We start from the raw sequence: 19,147 nt of genomic DNA on the forward strand, positions 1-19,147 counted from the left end.
CCAGCGTCCAAGGTGAAGAGGCAGGAACTGCTTTCGATTCCTTTTGGGTCAGAAGAGCCTGTCCCTGGTGTGTAGGGGCTGCTCCAGAAAACCCATGGACACCCATGCTCCAGAACACCCAGCCCCTCATTCACTCTTAAGCTGGTGGCAGAGCAGGGCTGTGGGGTGAGGCTGCCTAGGTTCAAACCACACTCCTCTCTCTACCTGCTTGAGTCCGCTTCCTTGGCTGTAAAATGGGAGTGATGAGAGTGACTGCCTCACAGGTCATCGAGGGGCTTCGTCATCCATGTGAAGGAGGGCAGCATACAGCCTGACACTTGACAGAGGCTGAGCCGTGGTGACAGTGGCTCAGAGAGAGGAAGTGACTCAGGCTAAGCTGAGGCCAGCACGCAGGCTTCTGGGCAGCCTCTTTCCCTGAAGCCAATCTATCTCCGGAGGTCTGGTTTATGAGGGTTGATGTCCCTGTGTTGGAGAACGTGGTATAGGGGCTGGCTGAGTCCTTGGAGTGAAGCCATAAAGTAGCCTCTCCCTTCCTCCCAGAGCCATCCCTTTTTCTGGGGTGCTGTCTCCCCAAAAGGTGTCTCTCTGGGTTAGAGTTTGGACCCCCAGTACAAGCCTATTCCCCAGAGGTGATTCAGGGTATATTCTGGCCCGAGGAATCTCCCTGGCTGGCCCTTGGTGAGAGTTTCATTGAAGACTTCAGTCCTGGAAGGAGAGGCGGGCTCCAGGACTGTGTTGGTTTTCTATTTCTGTTACAACAAATTACCACACACTTAGTGGCTTAAAACAACCTAAATTTATTACCTTATGGTCCTGGAGGTCAGAAGTCTGAAAATGGGCCTTATGGGGCTAAAATCAAGGTGTTGATATGGTTGTGTTTCTTCTAGAAGCTGGAGAAGAATCAGTACCTTGCTCTTTCCAGCTTCTAGAAGCCGCCCACATCCGTTGGCTTGTGGTCCCCTCCTAGCAATGGCATCACTCTAACCTCTGCCTCCACTGTCACACCTCTTTCTCTGACACTCACTCCACTGCTTCCTTCTTTTACTTACGAGGACCCTGTGGTTACACTGGACCCACTTGGATAATCCAGGATAATCTACCCGTCCCCAAATTCTTAACCTCATCCCATGGACAAAGTCCCTTCTGTTTTGTGAGGTAATGTATTCACAGATTCTGTTAGGATGTGGTCATCACTGGGTGGCTGTTATCCTGCCCACCACAGTGGCCAAGACCAGGGGTCTCTCTGGGTTAGAGGACCCCCAGGTACTGCTGGAATTGTACAAACAACCTCCACGATGGGGGAAGGGCCAGGGGAACCCAGATCTAATTCTGCTGTGATTGAGGAGGGTCCTAGGAGACTGTATTGCCAGGTTCTCTGTGGGAGAGGGCCCTGAGAGGAGGCAGTGTGCCTGATGATGGTGTGACATAGGGGTCTCACAAGGCCAGCACCAGAGAATGTAGCCCCAGGCCTTCAAAGTGAGGACGGATAGGCGCAGGCCCGCTGGGGGCACTGCCACAGGAAGCCAGGCAGCCCCGTCAGTCCGCCGCCATCACTGTCGTGTATATGTGTTTGTGTGTGTGTTCACTCATCTGTGTCTCTGCAGCAACGCTCTTGGGAGGGGCCAAGGAACAACTCTTTAAAAAGGCCCTTTCTGTTCTTGTTCTAAGCAAAATAATTACACAAGTGACTAATTTTATCCCTAATCCCGTAATTACTTTATTATGCAGCTGGTGAGAGGGCTCCGAGCTGTGCCTATAGTGCCACTTTGGCTGCCGGCCCAGCTGGCCTGGTCTGCCAGCATGGAGCCCCGCCCTGCTTCTGACCCGGGCCTGCCAGGAGGCAAGGTTGCTGCTCCAGTGCCATTCTGGCTGAAGCCAGCTACACTCTGGTCTTTGGGGTCTGAAAGACCGCCCCTCCACCTTCCCCACAAATCCATGCACAAACAGCTGGCTAGAGAATAAGAGCTCTTGCTTGTGGAATTAAGTCCGTGCGTGTCAGGAGATCTGGGTTTTGATTCAGCTCTCTCATTAACTTGCTCTATGACCTTGAGCAAGTCATTTCCCTCTGGGTCTCGATTTGTCTGTAAAATGGGGTCCTTGCCAGCTTTAACACCCCATGATTCCATGAGGGGAGCTGATGTGACTGAGGTACCTTCTTGTTACCTGCTGGCAACATGCTCGAGGCACAGCATGGAGGGTAATAGTGCTGACAATAGACATCATTGATTGAGCAAGCACTGTGCCAGGTCCTTTATTAATATTTTTCTCATTCTCTCCTCAAATGGCTTTATAGAAGAGGAAACTGAAGCAATGACTGGGAATGTGACTTGCCCACCAGGAAGCGGCAGAGCTAGGACTGAGCAGCTGCCTTTCATTGTCTTCTAATATATAAACAAATGAAGGGCCATTCAGTTAGGAAGTGGTGGAGTGAGCAGGGGTTTGTCTGTCCCCAAAGTTCTTGCCTTTCCTGTAAGGCCAGCATCCCACAGTTAGGCTCCTAGGGGTGACTAAACCTCTTGAAATTTGAATTTGTAAACTTAAAGTTGACACAACAAAAAATAGGGAAGGCGAAATAGGAAACTCCAGGGACCAGGGAGCTGGTGGCTCAGGGCTGTGTTCTAGCTTTGCCACTGGCTCACATTGTGACCTCAAGCAGGTCCCCACTTGTCTCCAGTCCTCAGGGTTCCCATCTCTATGACGAGGGCGGAATTAAGTGGTCTCTGAGGCCTTCCTGGTGTTGAGGCTCTGCGACTGTAGGTCACCTGGTCTCAGAAAGCTGCTGTGGGGTGGGAGTCCGCCCACGGTGGAGGCTGGTGGGTGGGTGAGTTGGCGGCCCTGGTTGTTCAGCCCCCTGAGAATGGAGACGACTCAGAATGCATCCCACTGAGTGTCTGCAGAACCTCTTAGGTGGGCGATGGGGTCAAGAACAGAGTGGGGAGGGCCATTTCCAGGGTGTTTCTGCTGCTCCTGCAAGGTTCCTGCCCAGCCTAGGCTCTGAGCTCTCTCCAGGGTCTGGGTCTGGCCTCTGCCTTCCTCCAAATGTTGCACTAGACTCAGCCAGGGACAAGCAATGGCTACAAGTGTGTCTGTGGGGTCTGTCCGGGGTGCCTAGAGGCCTAAGCATAATGAATCATAAAAGCTACTTTACGTTTCCAAGCATGACCGCATGCAATGCACTTTCTTTCAGTGTTACATTTAATTCTCTTAAAACCATAGACGTAGATGCTATGGTCATTCCCACTTAACAGTCGAGGAAACGGACACTCAGAGGGAAAAATTATTTTTTTCCACATCAGACAGCTACTGAGCGATAGAGTGGGTTTGGGATTCTGACTCCAGAGCCCAGGATCTTGGCCTTCTGCACTGATAGTCCATGGGCTGAAGGAACAAGCATGAGGTTAGGAATCAGCTGATTTTGAAATCCCTACTCTCTGCTTACCATGTGTGTTTCCTTGGGTAAGTTACTTTATCTACCTAAATTTTCATTTCTTTCTCCATAAAATGGGTACATTAGTACTTATCTGTTAAGATTGCTTTAAAGCTTACTGAGATAATGATGTAGGACCATGTCCAGCATGCGGTAGGTGGTCAATAAAGGCTTTTTACCATTTGCCCCCCTCTCTCCTTCCCACTTCCCTCTGCGTACCAGAAGCTCCTGCCGCCCTCGAGTGCTCCCCACAGTAGCACACAGCTCGGGGCCTTTGCATGTACTGCTCTACTGCCTAGAAGTTGCCGTCTCTACCTGTTATTCCTTCTTTCATTTCCTCTGGGCTTTAATCCTTCCCTCTTTCCCTGAGGATTCCGGTAAGTGGTAGAGGAATGAAGCCAGATTCTCCCACAGGCTTGTGCTTCGGTGATGATCGGAACAGCACCTCGATGGGGATAGAATTGAGGGTAGAGAGCAGACCCTGGAAATGTTCAGCGTGTTGACAATTCCTCCATTTGTGTTTGATGGCTTTGAAAGGGTGTGCATGCAAAGTGTCTCCCTTCTTTGAATCACCCCATTTCCGTATTACAATGCCCTCATTTTTTTAGTTTTTCGATTTCTCTAGCTTCATCTCATTCTTTTTCTTTTTCCCTTGGTTTTCTGCTTGGCACTTTTAATTAAGCACTTTTTTTTTTTACTGTGGTAAAATACTCATAAAATTTACCATCGTAAACATTTTCAAGAGTAGAGTTCAGTCATGTTGGATACATTCACATTGTTATACAACCATCATCAGCACATCTATCTCCAGAACTTTTTTGTCTTGCAAAAACTGAAACTCTATCCCATTAAATAATAACTCTCCACTCTTCTCTCCTCCCAGCTCCTGGCAACCACTGTTCTACTTTCCACCTCTCTGATTTTGACTGCTTTAGATACAGCATATAAGTAGAATCATACAGTATTTGTCCTTTGTAATTGGCTTATTTCAATCAGCATAGTGTCCTCAAGGTTCATCCATGTTGTAGCATATGTCAGAATCCCCTTCTTCTTCTTTTTTTAATAATCTCCTTTTTTAAGGTCAAATATTGTATTATGTATGTAGCATTGTACGTACATATCACATTTTTTATCCATTCATCTGTTTGTTGGACACTTGTGTTGCTTCCACCTCTTGACTATTGTAAATGATGCTATGAACACGGATGTACAAATATCTCTCGAGACCCTGCTTTCAGTCTTTCTGAGTCTATACCCAGAAGTGGACTTGCTGGCTCACATGGTTAGCACTTTCCTTTTTTTTTTTAAGCCACTGTTTAGAGTGTGCCTACTCTGTGCCATTGGGTTCAGCACTTGACATGTGTTGCCTCATTCAGCCCTACATTCACTCTGTATCGTAGGTAGAATTATCCCCAATTTGCAGCTGAGAAAATAAAGGCTGAGAGAGTTGAGGTTATCTGCTCAATCTCCCAGCGAGGAAGCGCTGGAGCCGGGCTGGAGCTCTGACCTGCTGCCAGTCCTTGACAGTCGCGCTGTACTGCCTCCCAGTGGCCTCTCTCTCTCCACCCGTCTGTCACATTTTTCTGCCTCTGCTGTGTAGTTTCTCTCATTCATGCTCACATTGTCATTCTCTCTTCTGCTCCGTGTGTGTTCACTCCCTCTGGTGACTGCATTTGCCCTCTCTGGAAATTTTGAGCAACTTGAGTAAAGGCCTTCTGATGGCTGGGAAGTTTGTGTGAGTTGGAAACCTACAGAGAGAGGCCTGTAATTTGCTTTCTAATCATAGTTCTCTGGATTTATAGTTGCCTGTCTCCCAGGGGCTGATAGGATCTCCTTCTGCGTCATGTGGCTTTTGGATCCATGGAGAGCCCGCCCAATAGGGTCAGCTCCCCAGGGGCGGGGGGCGCTGAGGACCCCAAAGCTGCATGTGGGAAAGGAGAGGGCCCAGGCCCAGCCAGCCAGACAGGGATTCTCCTGGCTCACCGGTTTCCTAGTAACCACACAGAGGCAGAATATTTTATAGAAGGATGGAGAAAGAGAGGCTACTAAGTGGGTGCCAGTACACTTAGCTTTTCCTGAACTTTGAAATAATCAGAGCAAAATATCCTCAAGTTTGGGTTATTTTACCGATGATCTTCTATTTAAGCCAGACTCAACATTTACATGCTTATCAGTCATCTTTCTGTTTTCCTTTTTTTGAACTTTCTTTTTTATGAAAAAATTTCAAATGTGCAGAAAAGTACTAGAGAGAATAATAAAGCAAACTTCCATGAACCCATTGCTCAGTTTTGGCAATTTCCAATAAATAGTCACAGTCCATCTATCCAACAATGTGGAACTGAAACAGCTTATCATTCACATTCCTAGCTCAGTGCGTCACACATAGTAACTGCTCAGTAAATAAATAAATGCCAGCTGATTACAGATCCTTTCTGCTCTCTGGGTCTCTGTCTCCCTGTGTGTTCGGTTAGAGGGTGGGACCAGATGATTTCTAAGAGAGGTGGTGTGGTGCAGTAGTCAGAGCATACACTTTGGTGTCAGACACACTTGTTCAAATCCTTCTGCTGTCGTTCCTTAGCTGAATGTCTTTAGGCAAGTTACCTCTCAGTTTCCTCATCTGTAAAATGTGTACACGAGCTCCTGCTTCTCAGGGGTGGTTCTGAGCACTGAATAAAGATAAAGTAGCTGTTTTATTGCTAGGACTTTTATTGTGGCTGTTTTAAAAATTAATATTATGGTAGGAAGATTCTGGTATTTCAAAAATGCAAAAGTAAGTGGAATTTAACCAGATTCAAGCCATAGAGTTCAACTTCTTTTTTTTTTTTGTCCCAGTCAGCAGATAGTCAGAAGCTCAAAAAAGGGCAGTGTGACCAAAGCCAGTGCCCCAAATGTGGAGCTGGAGCAGGCCTGGAGTGGGGGTCATGCAGGGTGATGCAATCCTCCTCTCCCTCCCCCGACCACACATGGGTGCCACGACCCCCAGGAGAGGAGCCTACTGGCTACCCCCTCCCTTAGTGAGATGGGCCAGAGCTGGAGAGCCCAGAGGTGGAGAGAGAGGCACTACAGGATGTCTCGTTGCTAGGAGACCTGAGGAGGCCCCAAGGACCTGTTGCCAGAGCTGGGAGAGAATGATAGACTGGTGTGGAGATGCAGGGTACGTGGCCCCAGATGGGCTTTTATGGGGTTCTGGGCAGGGGTTGGTGGTGTAGCAACTGTGAGCTAGGCTGGGAGGAGGGGCTCTGGAGAATACAGTTCCTTAGAACATGGGTTCAGGGGTGAGCTCTTTAGTTCTTCCATTTAACTCCTTCTGTGTTGAACTCAGACCTGCACTAAAATCCTGACTCATCGTGTGACCTTTGGCAAAGGTGCTGCTACGCTTGCTGGTTGGGCCTCAGTTTCCTTATCTGTACAGTGGGTATAATAACGCCTGTTCACAAACCATTGTGAGAGTTAAGTGAAGTGTGTACAATGAAGTGCTCTATGAAAAGGAAGACAAAGTATAAATGTAAAGGTTCACTACCACTTTTATTTTTGTTATAACAATTATTATTTCTCTTATGATAAAATGAGATACAGACTCTCCAGGATTGGACTCTTTCCGTTTGGATGAGATTCATTGACTGGGGCCCTGGAGGAGGGGACTTCTACCTTGGAGGCCTTTGTCAGCGGGCTCTGGGGAATGGCTGGATGGGGTCCCCAATTAGTGAAACCCCAGGGGACAACTGAGGAGGGCAGCAAAGTTCAAAGCCAGAGGGAGACTTGGTAAGAGTGGTGGCTGAAGGGGTAGAGGCTCTGATGAGATTCCAGGAAGGGCTTTGATGGTTCAGGCCAGCAGCTGTGAGTGAGGTGAGGGTAATGGGCCTTTCTTGTTGCTTTCCTAACATAAATAATGTATGTTCACACACATGCACACAGCAGAAAATTAGCAAGCAAGCAAACCAAACCAAACCAAACCCAAACAAGCACAAAAGAAATTCCACTACCGTAAAATAGACTCTGAGAACATTATTTTTTGTTTATTTCCTTCCATTTTCTTTTTCCTATGCATGCACATACATATTTTATAGAAACTGGGTCACATATTACATATTTTTAAAAACCTGTATTGTGTTATGAACATTATTACATAGAATCATATAGATCCATGACATTGTATTTTAACAGCTACATAATATTTCAAGGTATGTATGTATCACTTTATATAAAGTATCCACTATTTTTGGACATTTATACTGATTCCAATTTTCCACTTGGAATGGTATGCAAGACAAGACTCTTGTATACAACAGATAGATGTTCTTATAGCCACATCTTTGTGTATATCCATTGGTCCCACGGGATAAATTCATAGAAGAGAAATTTCTGGGTTAAAATGTGTGCACACTTTTAAAGCGCCCTCCAGAAAGATGAAACCAGTTAATGACATTGACACTGTCCAAGTCTGCCTGATTAACTGGGTGCTCATTACCTTAATAACCAGATTGCAGTGGTGTTGGGGGTGGTGGTGGGTGACTTACTCAGATAGACTGGAGAGAGATCAATAGACATTCTGCAGGGACTTTGCAGAGAGAGGCCACTGGTGGCCTGGAGGTACCAGCTGTGCTGGACTGGGCTGTGCTGCTCAGTGGAGGCTGGGCTGGGCTGGGCTGTGTTGCTGGTGGAGGCTGGGCTGGGCTGGGCTGGGCCGTTGGTCCGGGTCGGCTGCACTGGCTCAGGCCAGGTGGTCTTGCCCCTGGTGTGAACATGGGCTCATGTTGGTGTGATCACCATGGTCACCAACCCAAGACATTCATTCCAGAAGCTAGTGCAGCCTCTCTGGCCATGCTGACAGACGTGTGCATTCATGTAGTGGGTAGTGATTCATCGGAGCCGGTGGTGGCAGCAGGAGCTCTGACAGAATGGAACTGTTCTCACCCGCCCTGTCACTTGGCCTCTATAAATAACTCTTGCCTGTTCCAAGTGACCGCACCACCAAGTGTCTGGAGGTGCAGTCCCTTGGCTGTGACTATGTGAGGGAGGGCACTCGTGTGGGTATATGTGTGTGTGTGTGTGTGTGTGTGTGTGTGTGTGTGTGTGTGTGTGTGTGTGTGTGTGTGTCAGGGGTAGGGGGTGGCATCCGGACGCCTCTTTAATGATTGACATCTGAGCCAGAGATTTGGGGTGGGGGAACAAGGGGCAGGCCAGGCTCCTCCTCTTCTTACCTTTTCGTGGCTGCGGACAATCTGTCTACTCTTTGGGAAGTGCCAGAGACAGCTGGTGGGGTCAGGGATGTCTTTCAGGGCTATGTGCTCACTCTCGCTGAGTGGCGGGGAGCAGGAAGGGAAGGGAGACCACCAAGGCAATATGAGAAGGGTGGGGGGCAGACTCTGGGAGGGATGCCTAACATTTGGTCGATCAACAGTTGAATCTTAGGAAAGCCCATTTCAAATTTCATCTTGTTGGTGAAAGTTTTAATATAGAGTTTCTTTAGATACAAATATAGCTGACTTCCCATCGTGGATGACTGGAGACCCTCCAGCCAAGGTTTCTTAACCAAGTGTCCATGGACCCAAGGGGTGAGCTATGCTTGGGTCTCATGAGGTTTCTTGATGCCTGAAAGAAGTATAATAAGGATGTGTGTGTATGTGTGTGTGTGTGTGTGTGTGTGTGTATCTGGACATGTGCCCATGTGCATTTTTCTGGCAGAGGCTCTGCAGTTTTTATCACATTTTCCAAGGAAACCATGACCCATAAAAGGTTAAGAGCCACAGTAGTCCAACCCCCTCATATTAGAAGTGAGGAAATTGAATCCAGAGAGCTAAATGACTGCCCGAGATCTCACAGCCAAGATCAGAACCCAGATTTCTTGACACCATCCTTCCCTGGCTGGTTCCCCAAATCAGAATTGCGCTACCTGCACTAGACGGAACCCTAGGTACTGTTTCCCACACCTTTTGGCTGGCATGGATCTGAATGAACAGGCTTGAGGCTTTCAGTGGTGCTGGGCAGCTGGGTACTCACCTCCAGACATTCCTAATCCCTGGTGGTCTTGGAGGAGAAGACTCCTGGGGCATCTCCTTACAGGGCATCTTAGCACAAGACTTAAATCCACCTCTTGTGCCTTGACATTCTCCCCTGGTGGGAATGCCCCCTTGACACAAGAAGCACCTCTGTCTCCTGGGAGAACTGACACCTTGGGCCTGGGAAAAAGTAAATGGTGCAATGGGGGAGTGGGATGCTGGTCCACTGTCTGTGGGAGGAATTCAACTTTGTACCATAGGAGTTTAGATGAAGTGGCACATGAGAATTAAAAATGGTAATTGACATTCATTGAGCATTTACTATATGCCAGGTACTCTTCTAAGGAAAGTACATGTATGTCCTTTAATCCCTGTAAAACTGAGGCACAAAGGGATTAAGCACAGCTAGTAAACATCTGAGCCAGGACATAGAGCCACGTCTTCTGACTCCAGAGTGGAAAGGTGCCGAATCTGGTACGTGTGGGCTCCTAGTCTCTGTGCTGGTGGATCTCACATGTGAGCATGCATCAGAATCAGGGAGGGCTGATAAAAGCACAGGTGGCTGCTCTGAAGCCCCAGGTTCTGATTCGGTAGGTCTGGGCTGGGACCTGAGGATTTGCACACCAAGGAGTTCCCAGGTGCTGCTGCTGCTTCAGAGACCACACTTTGAGAACCATTGCTCTCTGCTTTCTTCGTCCTCATAGGAAGAGATGAACACAGGCAATAGAAGTGGTCACTGATCTCACCTGGATGATTGCAATGCCTGTCCTGGGTCCAGGCCTCTCTTACCTCCAGTCACCTATCCTTCACTGGGGACAAATTAATCTTCCTAAAGCCCAGCTCTGATCACATCGCACTTCTGCTGAAATTCTTCTGGATTCTCTGCTGTGTGTCCCAGCGCCGTCTAGCAGGACTGTCTTTGATGACAGAGATGTTCTGCCTCCGCACTGTCCAGTATGGTAACCACTAACCACAACTGGCTATGAATTGCACATCTTCCCCATTTTAATTAATTTAAATAGTCATGTAGTTGCTGAACAGTGTTGGAAACCCTGTTGTATGCCATTTGAGGTTCCCATTGGCACCATATGCCATTCCAGCCCATCCTCAGCCCTCAGCATCCTTGGCTCTGGGCCATTCAAGGCTACCCTGTACTGTCCAATCCTCTGCCTTGTTTTATGCTGTCTCCTCCCTCCAGGCTTTCTCAACCTCAGTGATTCCTCTGCCTGGAAACCTTCTTTGACACCCACTGCCCGTCTCATCTCTTACTCCCATGAGCTCTCAAAACACTTTTTCCCTTTCTTTCAACCTTTAGAATTTTAGCCTTCTGTTGCTGATGTTGATGTTTTTGCTCTTTCCATAAAATTTTAGCTTCCTGAGAGCGTGCCTGTGTTTTTTAGCGAGCCCTCAACCCCTAACTCAGGTCCCTCCAGGCACACACAGACGCTCGATCAATCTCACAAACTTTTGCCCTGGCACGTTGGGGAAACAGAGATGGATATCATGCCCTTCCTGTCTCCAGGCTGCCACAGGATCTCATGAGAGTCTGATTCATGCCCAGAGAACCACTGAAGCCAGTGGTTATTTTGGGCAGGAAGATAAAAGTCACAGACGGCCCAGTTGGTGAGGAGAGTCCAGCAAGAGCCGACTAAGCAGAAGGCTGTGTTTACACACACAGACGGCTTCTCTGCCCAGCCTGGCCTGGTGCAAGGAGATGGGAACATCCAAACATGGCTGTCTGGCCACCTCACGAAGCTGGGGCTTAGCTGGTGATGCAGCGGCTGGTCTAGCCATCTGGGGCAGATGGGTGGATGAGGAGAAGGTTGCAAAGCCAGCTTCTGGAAGTTGAGTGTTGGCTAGGTGGCACCTGGGCTGGGGATGTAAGTGCAAGAAAATATTTGTGGTCTGAACAGTGGATAGAGCAGGGTCTGGCTTGGGGGTTAATGAGTTCTTTAGAACAGTCCCTACTGAGATAGAAAGACGGTTGAAAAGAAAAAAATAGCTTTCTATCTTCAGACCATTCTAAGCATTTCACATCCAAAATATCTCTAGCATAGATTATCTCTGGGACAAAGACATTTAAAAAAACCACAATATTGAAGTTATAATATAAACATAGAAAAATACACATATCATAAATTTTCACATATTTGTGTAACTACCCTGCAGACAGGAACTAAAACATGGCCAGCATCTCTACAGTAAATTTATGTTAAGTCAAATGTATGTTGGATTAACGGTGGACAAACAGGCTCTGGAGTCAGGCACACCTAGGACTGAATCCTGGCCCTGCACCCACTAGCAGTGTGACCTTGGACTGATGGCTTCTCTGCTCTGAGCTTCAGTTTCCTCCCCCATGAAATCAAGGTGGAATATATAATCCCCGCCTTACAGAGATGTAAGAAATTAAAAGTTGAAAATGTATGCGTACTGCTAGGCACAGCGCCAGCACGTAGTGGGTTCTCAGATGCTCTCTGCGGTGATGATGCTGATTGACAGTGTCGCTGCAGCATCTTCTGGCACAGGGGACCACAGACACACACACACACAGCCCTTCTCCCATTGCCTCTCACTGCTCCCGGCCTCAGTGTGATCCTCTTCAAGGTCTCTTCTGACTGCAAGGAATCTGTGATGCTGGGATGATGCAAACCTCAGCTGACACTTCAGGCGCCTGATGGGAGGCTGGGTGGACATCTATATCCAGTGGGAACGTGGCCAGATCTTTTAAGTGCAGGCCCCAGGAGTATGACTCCCAGACCTCCTAGGGGAGGGCTGATTTCCCAGGGGCAGCTGGACTGTGGACCTCCATTGAGAAATATAGCCAAGGTGGAGTTTAGGTCAGCAGAACTCCTGCCTCAGACTTGCTCCCTGGCCTCTGGCTCTGGGGGTGCTGAAGAGTCCCACTAAGCGAGGCAATTCACACATCCCAGGGCTGGAGGGCAGAGTGCAGGAGGGAGGGGAGAGGCCAAAAGGTTCCTTCTAGCTGGGAGGGTTTGTTGCAAACAGAACGGAATCAGAAAGGACTTGCTGGAGGATGGCTGGAAGAATGACCATGGCAAAGGGAAAGCAGGCCTCCCAGGCAGCGGAGAGAACACGTGCAAAGGCAGAGAGGAAGGTCCCCTTCCGCTTGGCCGTGCCCTGGAGGCCCAGAACCATTTGGTTTGACAGAGCTCCCCATACGGACCCTGAAGATGATGCTGAAGAGGCAGGTGGGACCAGCTGTGACAGGTCTGTGGAATCAGGCTGAGGAGTTTGAGTTGCTTCATCAGAGAATGGGGGGGCCACTGAAGACTCTTCCAGTGAGGGAGCAGAGCAGGACCACCTCCTCAAGATGTGCTCAGTGGAGACCAGCATGTGCGTGGTCATCCAGACCCATATTATTTCTGGCCAAAGATGGTGGCCGAGTGTCCAAGCCACTAGAGTGGGCTGTGAGAGCCTCTGGGATGCCCAGACCTGTGCAGGCGCCTGGCTGTGCATACAGAAGTGGGGGAAGGGGCAAGGAGAGGGGGAGGGGGAGGAGTGGGGGAAAGGAAGGGAAAGGCCAGGTTCCCACCTTTAACAAACTGCAGTCTTACTGGAAAGGCCAGAGAACCTTATGGCAACTTAACTCCAAATTCAGAAGTGGAGATGAGATGTGTGGTCCAGCAGCAGGCCAGAGGAGGGACAGGCTGGGTGGAGGAGGCAGGGAGAGTGAACTTCCTGGAGGAGAGGTGACCTTTGGAGGCTTTGGAGAGACTGAAGGTGCTGCAGGGGCCCGCTAAGCCCTTCATGGGCCCGCTAAGCCCTTCATGGGCATTCTCTCCTGTCGTAGGGGCTTGAGGAGCTGGTGCTGATGTTATCCCTACTGTACAGAGATGTGAGCTGCTGCTCAGAGAGGTTTAAGCCCTGCCCAAGGTCACACAGCTCCTGTACGTACTATTAGTGAACCTCCCCCATCCCTGCCCCTGGCTCTCTCCCCAGAGGTAACCATTGCCCTCAGGCTCTTCAGCGCCCCACACTAAGCAAGGAACAGTGCTTCGCACTGTGTGCGGCTCCGTCATCATTCCACACTACAGTATGACCTCACGTGGGAACGTGTGCTTCCCGTGGTCTGGGCTGGAAGGTTCTGGGCTGGCTGGAACGACGACGTTCCCTGGGGACTGCAGTGCTTCGAGAGGCCTCGGGGAGGAGATTGAAGGAGAGGCGTTAGGGGCCGCTGTAGCTGGGAGGGCCCCACCAGGTGGGCATAGTTGCCTGTCCACCCTGCCTGCTCCCTACACCCAGATACGGCTGACACAGCTGCCCTGCAGTGCCTTCCAGAGAGCACCGAGGATCAGTGAGAACAGCCTCGTCAGGCAGAACTTCCCAGGCCTGTGGGTCACGCTGCTCTGGAAAGTTTGGCTCCAGTAGCTTCCTCCACAAGCTGGCCCCGTTCTCAGGTGTCCAGGGCTGCAGCTCAGCCCACCCAGGTCCGGCTGCCCTCTGGGGCTGAAGCCAGATGCCCTGCGGCTCTCTTGCCCTGGAATACCTTCTGCTCCATGACCTTGCCCTTAATTCAGTTCAGTTTAGCTGCCCCCCCCGCCCCCACCTCCAGGACCCCTTTTCTAAGCCCCATGGGGCCTCAGAGAATCTGAACTTGTGCAAGCCAAAAGAAATATGTGAGCCATACCTGCAAGCCACGCATATGATTTTAAAGTTTCTAGTAGCCTCATGGAAAGAAAAAAAGCCAAAATAAACAGATGAAATTATTCTAAGGATAAGTTTTGTTTAACCCAATACATCCAAAATATTGTCATTTCAATACAAAAATTGTGAATGCAATATGTTACATTTCTTTTATTAAATCTTTGAAATCTAGAGTGAATTTTATACTTCCAGCATGTCTCAATGTGCACGAGTCACAGTTCAAGTGCTCAGTAGCTATACCTGAGTAGTGGCTACCTGATGGGCCAGCTCAGCCCTCGATGCAGGAAAAAGAGCCTAAGGGTTGAAGCTCAGGGCTTGGCAGCAGGCAGACCCAGCAGTCACATCCTCGCCCGGCCATTTATGAGTTGGGTGAACTTGGCGAAGTCGTTAACCCTCTGAGCCTCAGTGACTTCAGCTGTGAAAGGAGTTAATAATTTCAATGCCAGAGAATTGTTGTAAGGATTAAACCAATGAGTGTGTGACTAGTGCCAGGCACAGGGCAAGTATTTAGAAAGTGGTGGTGATTCATCTTACAGATCCCTCTGATGTACTGGTTTATGTGCCATTCTTCCCTCCTGGATTGATCATGAGTTCAAGGACAGAGACTACCCAATTCCTCTTGCCTTCCCCAGGCTCGGTGTGAACATTACTGCTTGCCGAATGGAAGATTAAATCCTTGTGCTAGGAGTGCTCCCCGCCTTATTCAGCCTGCTCAAGAAACAAGGGTCCCCTGGTGGCTGGGAGTCATGGGACCATTGAGTACTTGGGGTGACCTTGGCAGGGACCACCAACTACCTGGGGTGACCTTGATAAGCTGCTGCTTTACTCAGGGTCTTGGTTTTCTCATTTGAAAGATAAAACGGGGGAGGAGTAGGAGGGGCCCTGCCTGGGTGTTTGGTTTTGTCTCCGCCCTACCAGTGGGACTGTGGTTGACACCATGTGCTTTGCCTTCCCAGCTGGTGGAGCCAGTCACTTCCACCTTGTTCCTGGCTTTCCTGTATCCTGGCACTTTGGCACCATCAAGTTCCCTCCAGTTAAAATTTAAGAAAGATTTTCTTCTACCTCCCAAGCAGACCAGAGTGGGGACGAGGGGTCCTCTCCCTTCTCTTCTGCCAGCGTCTGCTGATCTTCCATCTCAGCAATTCAGCGACAGAAGTAGGGCAGGAAGAATTTCTCCCACTTTCTAGGAGAGAAAACAGAAGCTCAGAGAGGTCAAATCATCTGCCCAAGTAACACAGAAGCGGCAGAACAGGGCTGGAAGCAGAATTTAGAACTAAGGGAACAGAAGAGCCCCTCATTATTGGGTGGGTTCCACTTCCTCCACCGGGGCTCCTAGCATTTCTCCATTGAGGCTTTAATGAGAAATGGTTCTGGGTTGGGTCCTGGTCCTATGCCTCAGTTTTCCTGCCTGGGGAATGAAGGCAGCCAAGGAACTGGGGTAGTGATTTCAACTGATGCCTGTAGGGGGCCATGTGTTCTTCAGAGAGTGCCCCTCTCACCCCGCCCCTACCCCAATCAGATTTCTCTGGAAACTGTGGGGTGAAGTGGAAGTGTCTGGTCTAGAGAGACTGTGTTACTATGCACATGTGACCTTGGACAAGTCACTCACCACTCTGGGCCTCAGATTGCCTGTTTATAAAATGGGGGTGGTGGTGATCATATGTCCCAAGATGTGAAGATGGCACATGAAAGTACTTTGCAAACTGGAAAGTGCTACTAGAAATGTTTGTCAATAATAATAATAATAGAAAGAGACATAATGATAACAGTAGAAGAAGCCCAATTTTCTGTGTGGTCCCACTGACCTGAAGGGAATTGGGGCCTTTGGGTATAAACCCAGAATGATGTCTGGGAATGTTCTGCCTTGGTCTTTGGAATGTAGCCTGGATTCTTCTGGGAAAGTGAGAGGCTCCATCTAGCTGAGGATGGTGGGAAAGTGGCCGAGCCCCAGGGGAGGAGAGAGGAAGGCTCCTGCGGGGGGTGGGGAGAAGGAAGGGGAGGAGGAGGGAGGGAAGGAGATGGGAAGGCCAACAAGCAGAGGAGGCTGAGAGTCCATTTGGAATAAAAATCCTTGAAGCAGTCAGTCGAAAATCTCTTAGCAGTTGTGTATATGAAACAACAAGTTCATCTGGTGTAACTCCTAAGTTTCACTGATCCTTTCACTCATTCATTTGAATAAATGTGTAGTGAATTGAATTCCAGCAGAGCACCCCAGAGTGACCAAGTGGCTTGCCGAAGGCCACACCCCTGGGAGCCTCCTGGGGAGTTCCTGGGATGAACTGAGTTTGGGAGGCAGGGGAAGGAACAGTCCGAAGGCAAAGGAGGAAAGCAGTAGGGAAGTCTGCTCAGCAGGACTCGCGTCCTTCTGTGAACTGGCCCTGTGCTGGTCTGTCCATCTTCCGGTCTCCTGTCTGGAGGGAGGATGTGTTCTCTAGGACTGGGCGGAGCTGGTCTTCTTCCGCTCTCTGCTCTCTGACCACGCCTGAGCTGAGTGGGCAGCAGAGAGAGTGAAGGGACCGGAAACTGTGTCTTGGGAACATCTGGTGAAGGAGTTTGTCATGTTTCACTTGGGGAAGAGAAGGCTTGGTTTGGGGGTGGGGAAAAGGGGCATGGTTGCTATCTTGGGTTCTCTGAGGGGTGCTGGGGAGAGGGCATAGCCTTGTTCTGTGGAGGCCCTAGGGCTGGTACTAGGACCTGGGGTGGAAGGTCGCCATGGTGGAGCAGCCACCTTGGGGGAGAGGAAGGGAGGGAGGGAGTTGCCTGTCCCTGGAGTGTGGGAGTAGAGATGGACACTGGAGAGGCGGGCACTGAGTAACACAGCCTACCTGTGAGGTTGACACTGAAGGAACTGCAGCATGGGGGGGTTGATGGTTTGGTTCACATCTGGGTGGCTTCCCAGCTTTGGGCCTCTGTGATTTCCAGTGTGGTGGATTTTGCAGTGCCTATGACAGTGGCTGGCACAGAGTAGGTCCTCAGGAATTACTTGAAGAATGAAAGAACAGAGGTGTATGCCTGGGATGGTGATGGCGGTGGTGGTTAGGGAGTAGGGGTCATGTGGACCCATGGGCAGAAATCTTTGGGGATCATGTTGTGGGTTACAAACCATCTTTTCCAGGTCTTCCCCACAAACTGGGACCCCTAGAGATAGGTTCATCCAAACCTTTCTTTCATTGTTGGCCAAGCAAGGCCCAGAGCAGGAGAGCAATACGCCCACAGGTATTGGCTGACCCGTGGCAGAGCTGGACTCCAACCCAGGTCTTTGGAGGTCCTCACCTGTGGACCTCATAAGGTGGTCTGAACGCTTTCTGAGTTCTAACAGTGCTGCTGGAGGGGAAGAACAAGGCTTCACTTGGTTTTGATCCATGACCTCAGTGCCACTAGCCCCTTGGCCAGCACCCGCCCCCACCTTCTTGGAGCCTGGATGCACACCTGGCACATCCAGAAACACGAGCCCACTGTTACACTTAGGTTCACTGTCACGGAAGCACATATGGACAAATGCACACATACACACAGACACACGGCATCCCAGGAGACGTTTGCAATACCTCCTCCCTGGTGGGGGAGGAGCCCTGAGTCCCAGGGAAGTTCTGCCCTACGTTGAGCTGCCGGGGAGGTGAGGGTATCTAGCTGGGCGGCTGGGCTTGGTGGGCTGGGAGGCCCACTGAGGCTGAGTCACCCCTTCTGAGTCAGGGATCCTCTCTTCTTCTTCTCCCCGCCTCCTCCTCTCTCCTCTGAGCCCCCAAGAGGGGTTGGCCTGAGCGGGGAGGGCCGTGGGTGTCGCGGCCCGGGTAGGGGCAGCGGAGACGCAGGACTTGGCCCCTGTTGCGCGGTCCTGCTGTGGTTTGGGAACTGCCGGTGTGGCAGCTCCCAGGAGGAGGTGGCCTGGGAGCCTGAGAGGGAGGGAGAGGGAGAGAGGAAGAGGGAGACGGGCAGGGAGGAGGCGGAGGCAGGGGCAGGGCCGCCGCGAGGGAGCAGGCAGGAGCGCGCGGCTGCCCCCGGGCTGGGCGCGGAGGCCGGGCGGGGGCGGGGGCTGGCCGCGCGTCGGGCGCCAGGCCCGGGGCTGTGGGCACGGTGCCCAGCCCCCGGCGCACGCCGAGCCGCCGCCGCCGCCGCCGCTGCTGCAGTCGGCATCCATCAGCGGGCGGGGGTGTCGCGGAACAGGCTGCTCCGCAGAGCCCGCCGCGGCCCCGCGCGCCCGCCCCGCCCCGCGGCCTGCCGGCCCGCAGGAGCCGAGGGGGCGCCCCCCCTGCCCAACCTGCCCGAGATGGGGACCCCCAGGCCCAGGTAGGCACGTGGAGCAGGGGATCAGGTGGCAGGGAAGGCTGGGGGTTCGTACGTGGAGGCCCAGCCTCCAGTCCTGGGGGAGGACTGGGGACAGATCGGGAGGAACTGAGTTTGCGGGCTGTTGGTCCTCTGGCCCGTGTGGGTAAGGTCCTTGCTGTTCCTCCCCACCTCCCAGGTCTGCAGCCTCCCCAGGCCTGGAGAAAGAAGTGGTCAGGCGGTGGCTGGTGCTTGCTGTAGGGATGAACGGTTGCTGGGTGCTGGGCTGGCCCACTATATTCTCCCAGACTCTTCCTGCTGCCTCTGGAGGCCGGGAGCTCTCTGGATATCTCTGTCCAGGCTTCAGATGCTGCAGGACAGTCTCTTGGCTGGAGGCTGGGATGCTGGGGAGCTCTTGCCCTCATCCTCACCCTCCGGTTACAGATCTTTCCCCACTGCCGTCTCACTTCCCATCCACCTCCCTTCCAAGTCTCCCAAAGTGTGTGTGTGTGTAGGGGGGGGATTAGAACTTAGCCCTAAGACCTCTGTGGTTCTGGCCTGGCATTGTCCTGGCCAAAGGCTGCCCCTTCCTGTTAGAGGGGGAGGATTTGTGGGTCCCAGTTTTGTCTGGCACCTTCACATGTGGGGATATCCAAGGACCCAAGAGGCTGGGTATTGGGGACAGGCATGGGGTCGGGGGAATGACTACAGCCATTGGGGTACTTACCAGGTGCTGAGGCCACTGTCTAGCAGAGCCAAGGCCCAGTCTGGTACACGGGGACCTTGCGGGGCT

At 51.0% G+C, this 19,147-nt stretch overlaps 1 protein-coding gene and 1 long non-coding RNA gene across 16 annotated transcripts in view; one reads left to right on the top strand and one right to left on the bottom strand.

Moving 5' to 3' along the window:
- The window catches only part of EPB41L1 (erythrocyte membrane protein band 4.1 like 1), a 122,181-nt gene that overhangs the window by 39,023 nt on the left and 64,011 nt on the right, over window positions 1-19,147 (top strand). The window contains exon 1 of one of the 15 annotated variants that reach the window (XM_072944158.1): window positions 18,048-18,378. The exons of the other annotated variants lie outside the window; for them this stretch is intronic. The gene's annotated coding sequence lies outside the window, so the exon portion shown is untranslated. Of the gene's footprint in view, window positions 1-18,047; window positions 18,379-19,147 lie in introns of those variants that run through there. 15 annotated transcript variants of the gene reach the window in all.
- LOC140687273 (uncharacterized) lies at window positions 14,222-15,307 on the bottom strand. Its single transcript, XR_012061464.1, has 2 exons — window positions 15,154-15,307; window positions 14,222-14,506 (listed from the first exon to the last, which is right to left on the bottom strand). It is a non-coding gene; the product is annotated as an uncharacterized lncRNA (long non-coding RNA).

This window comes from Vicugna pacos, chromosome 19 (assembly GCF_048564905.1).
Source record: "Vicugna pacos chromosome 19, VicPac4, whole genome shotgun sequence".
NCBI lineage: Eukaryota > Metazoa > Chordata > Mammalia > Artiodactyla > Camelidae > Vicugna > Vicugna pacos.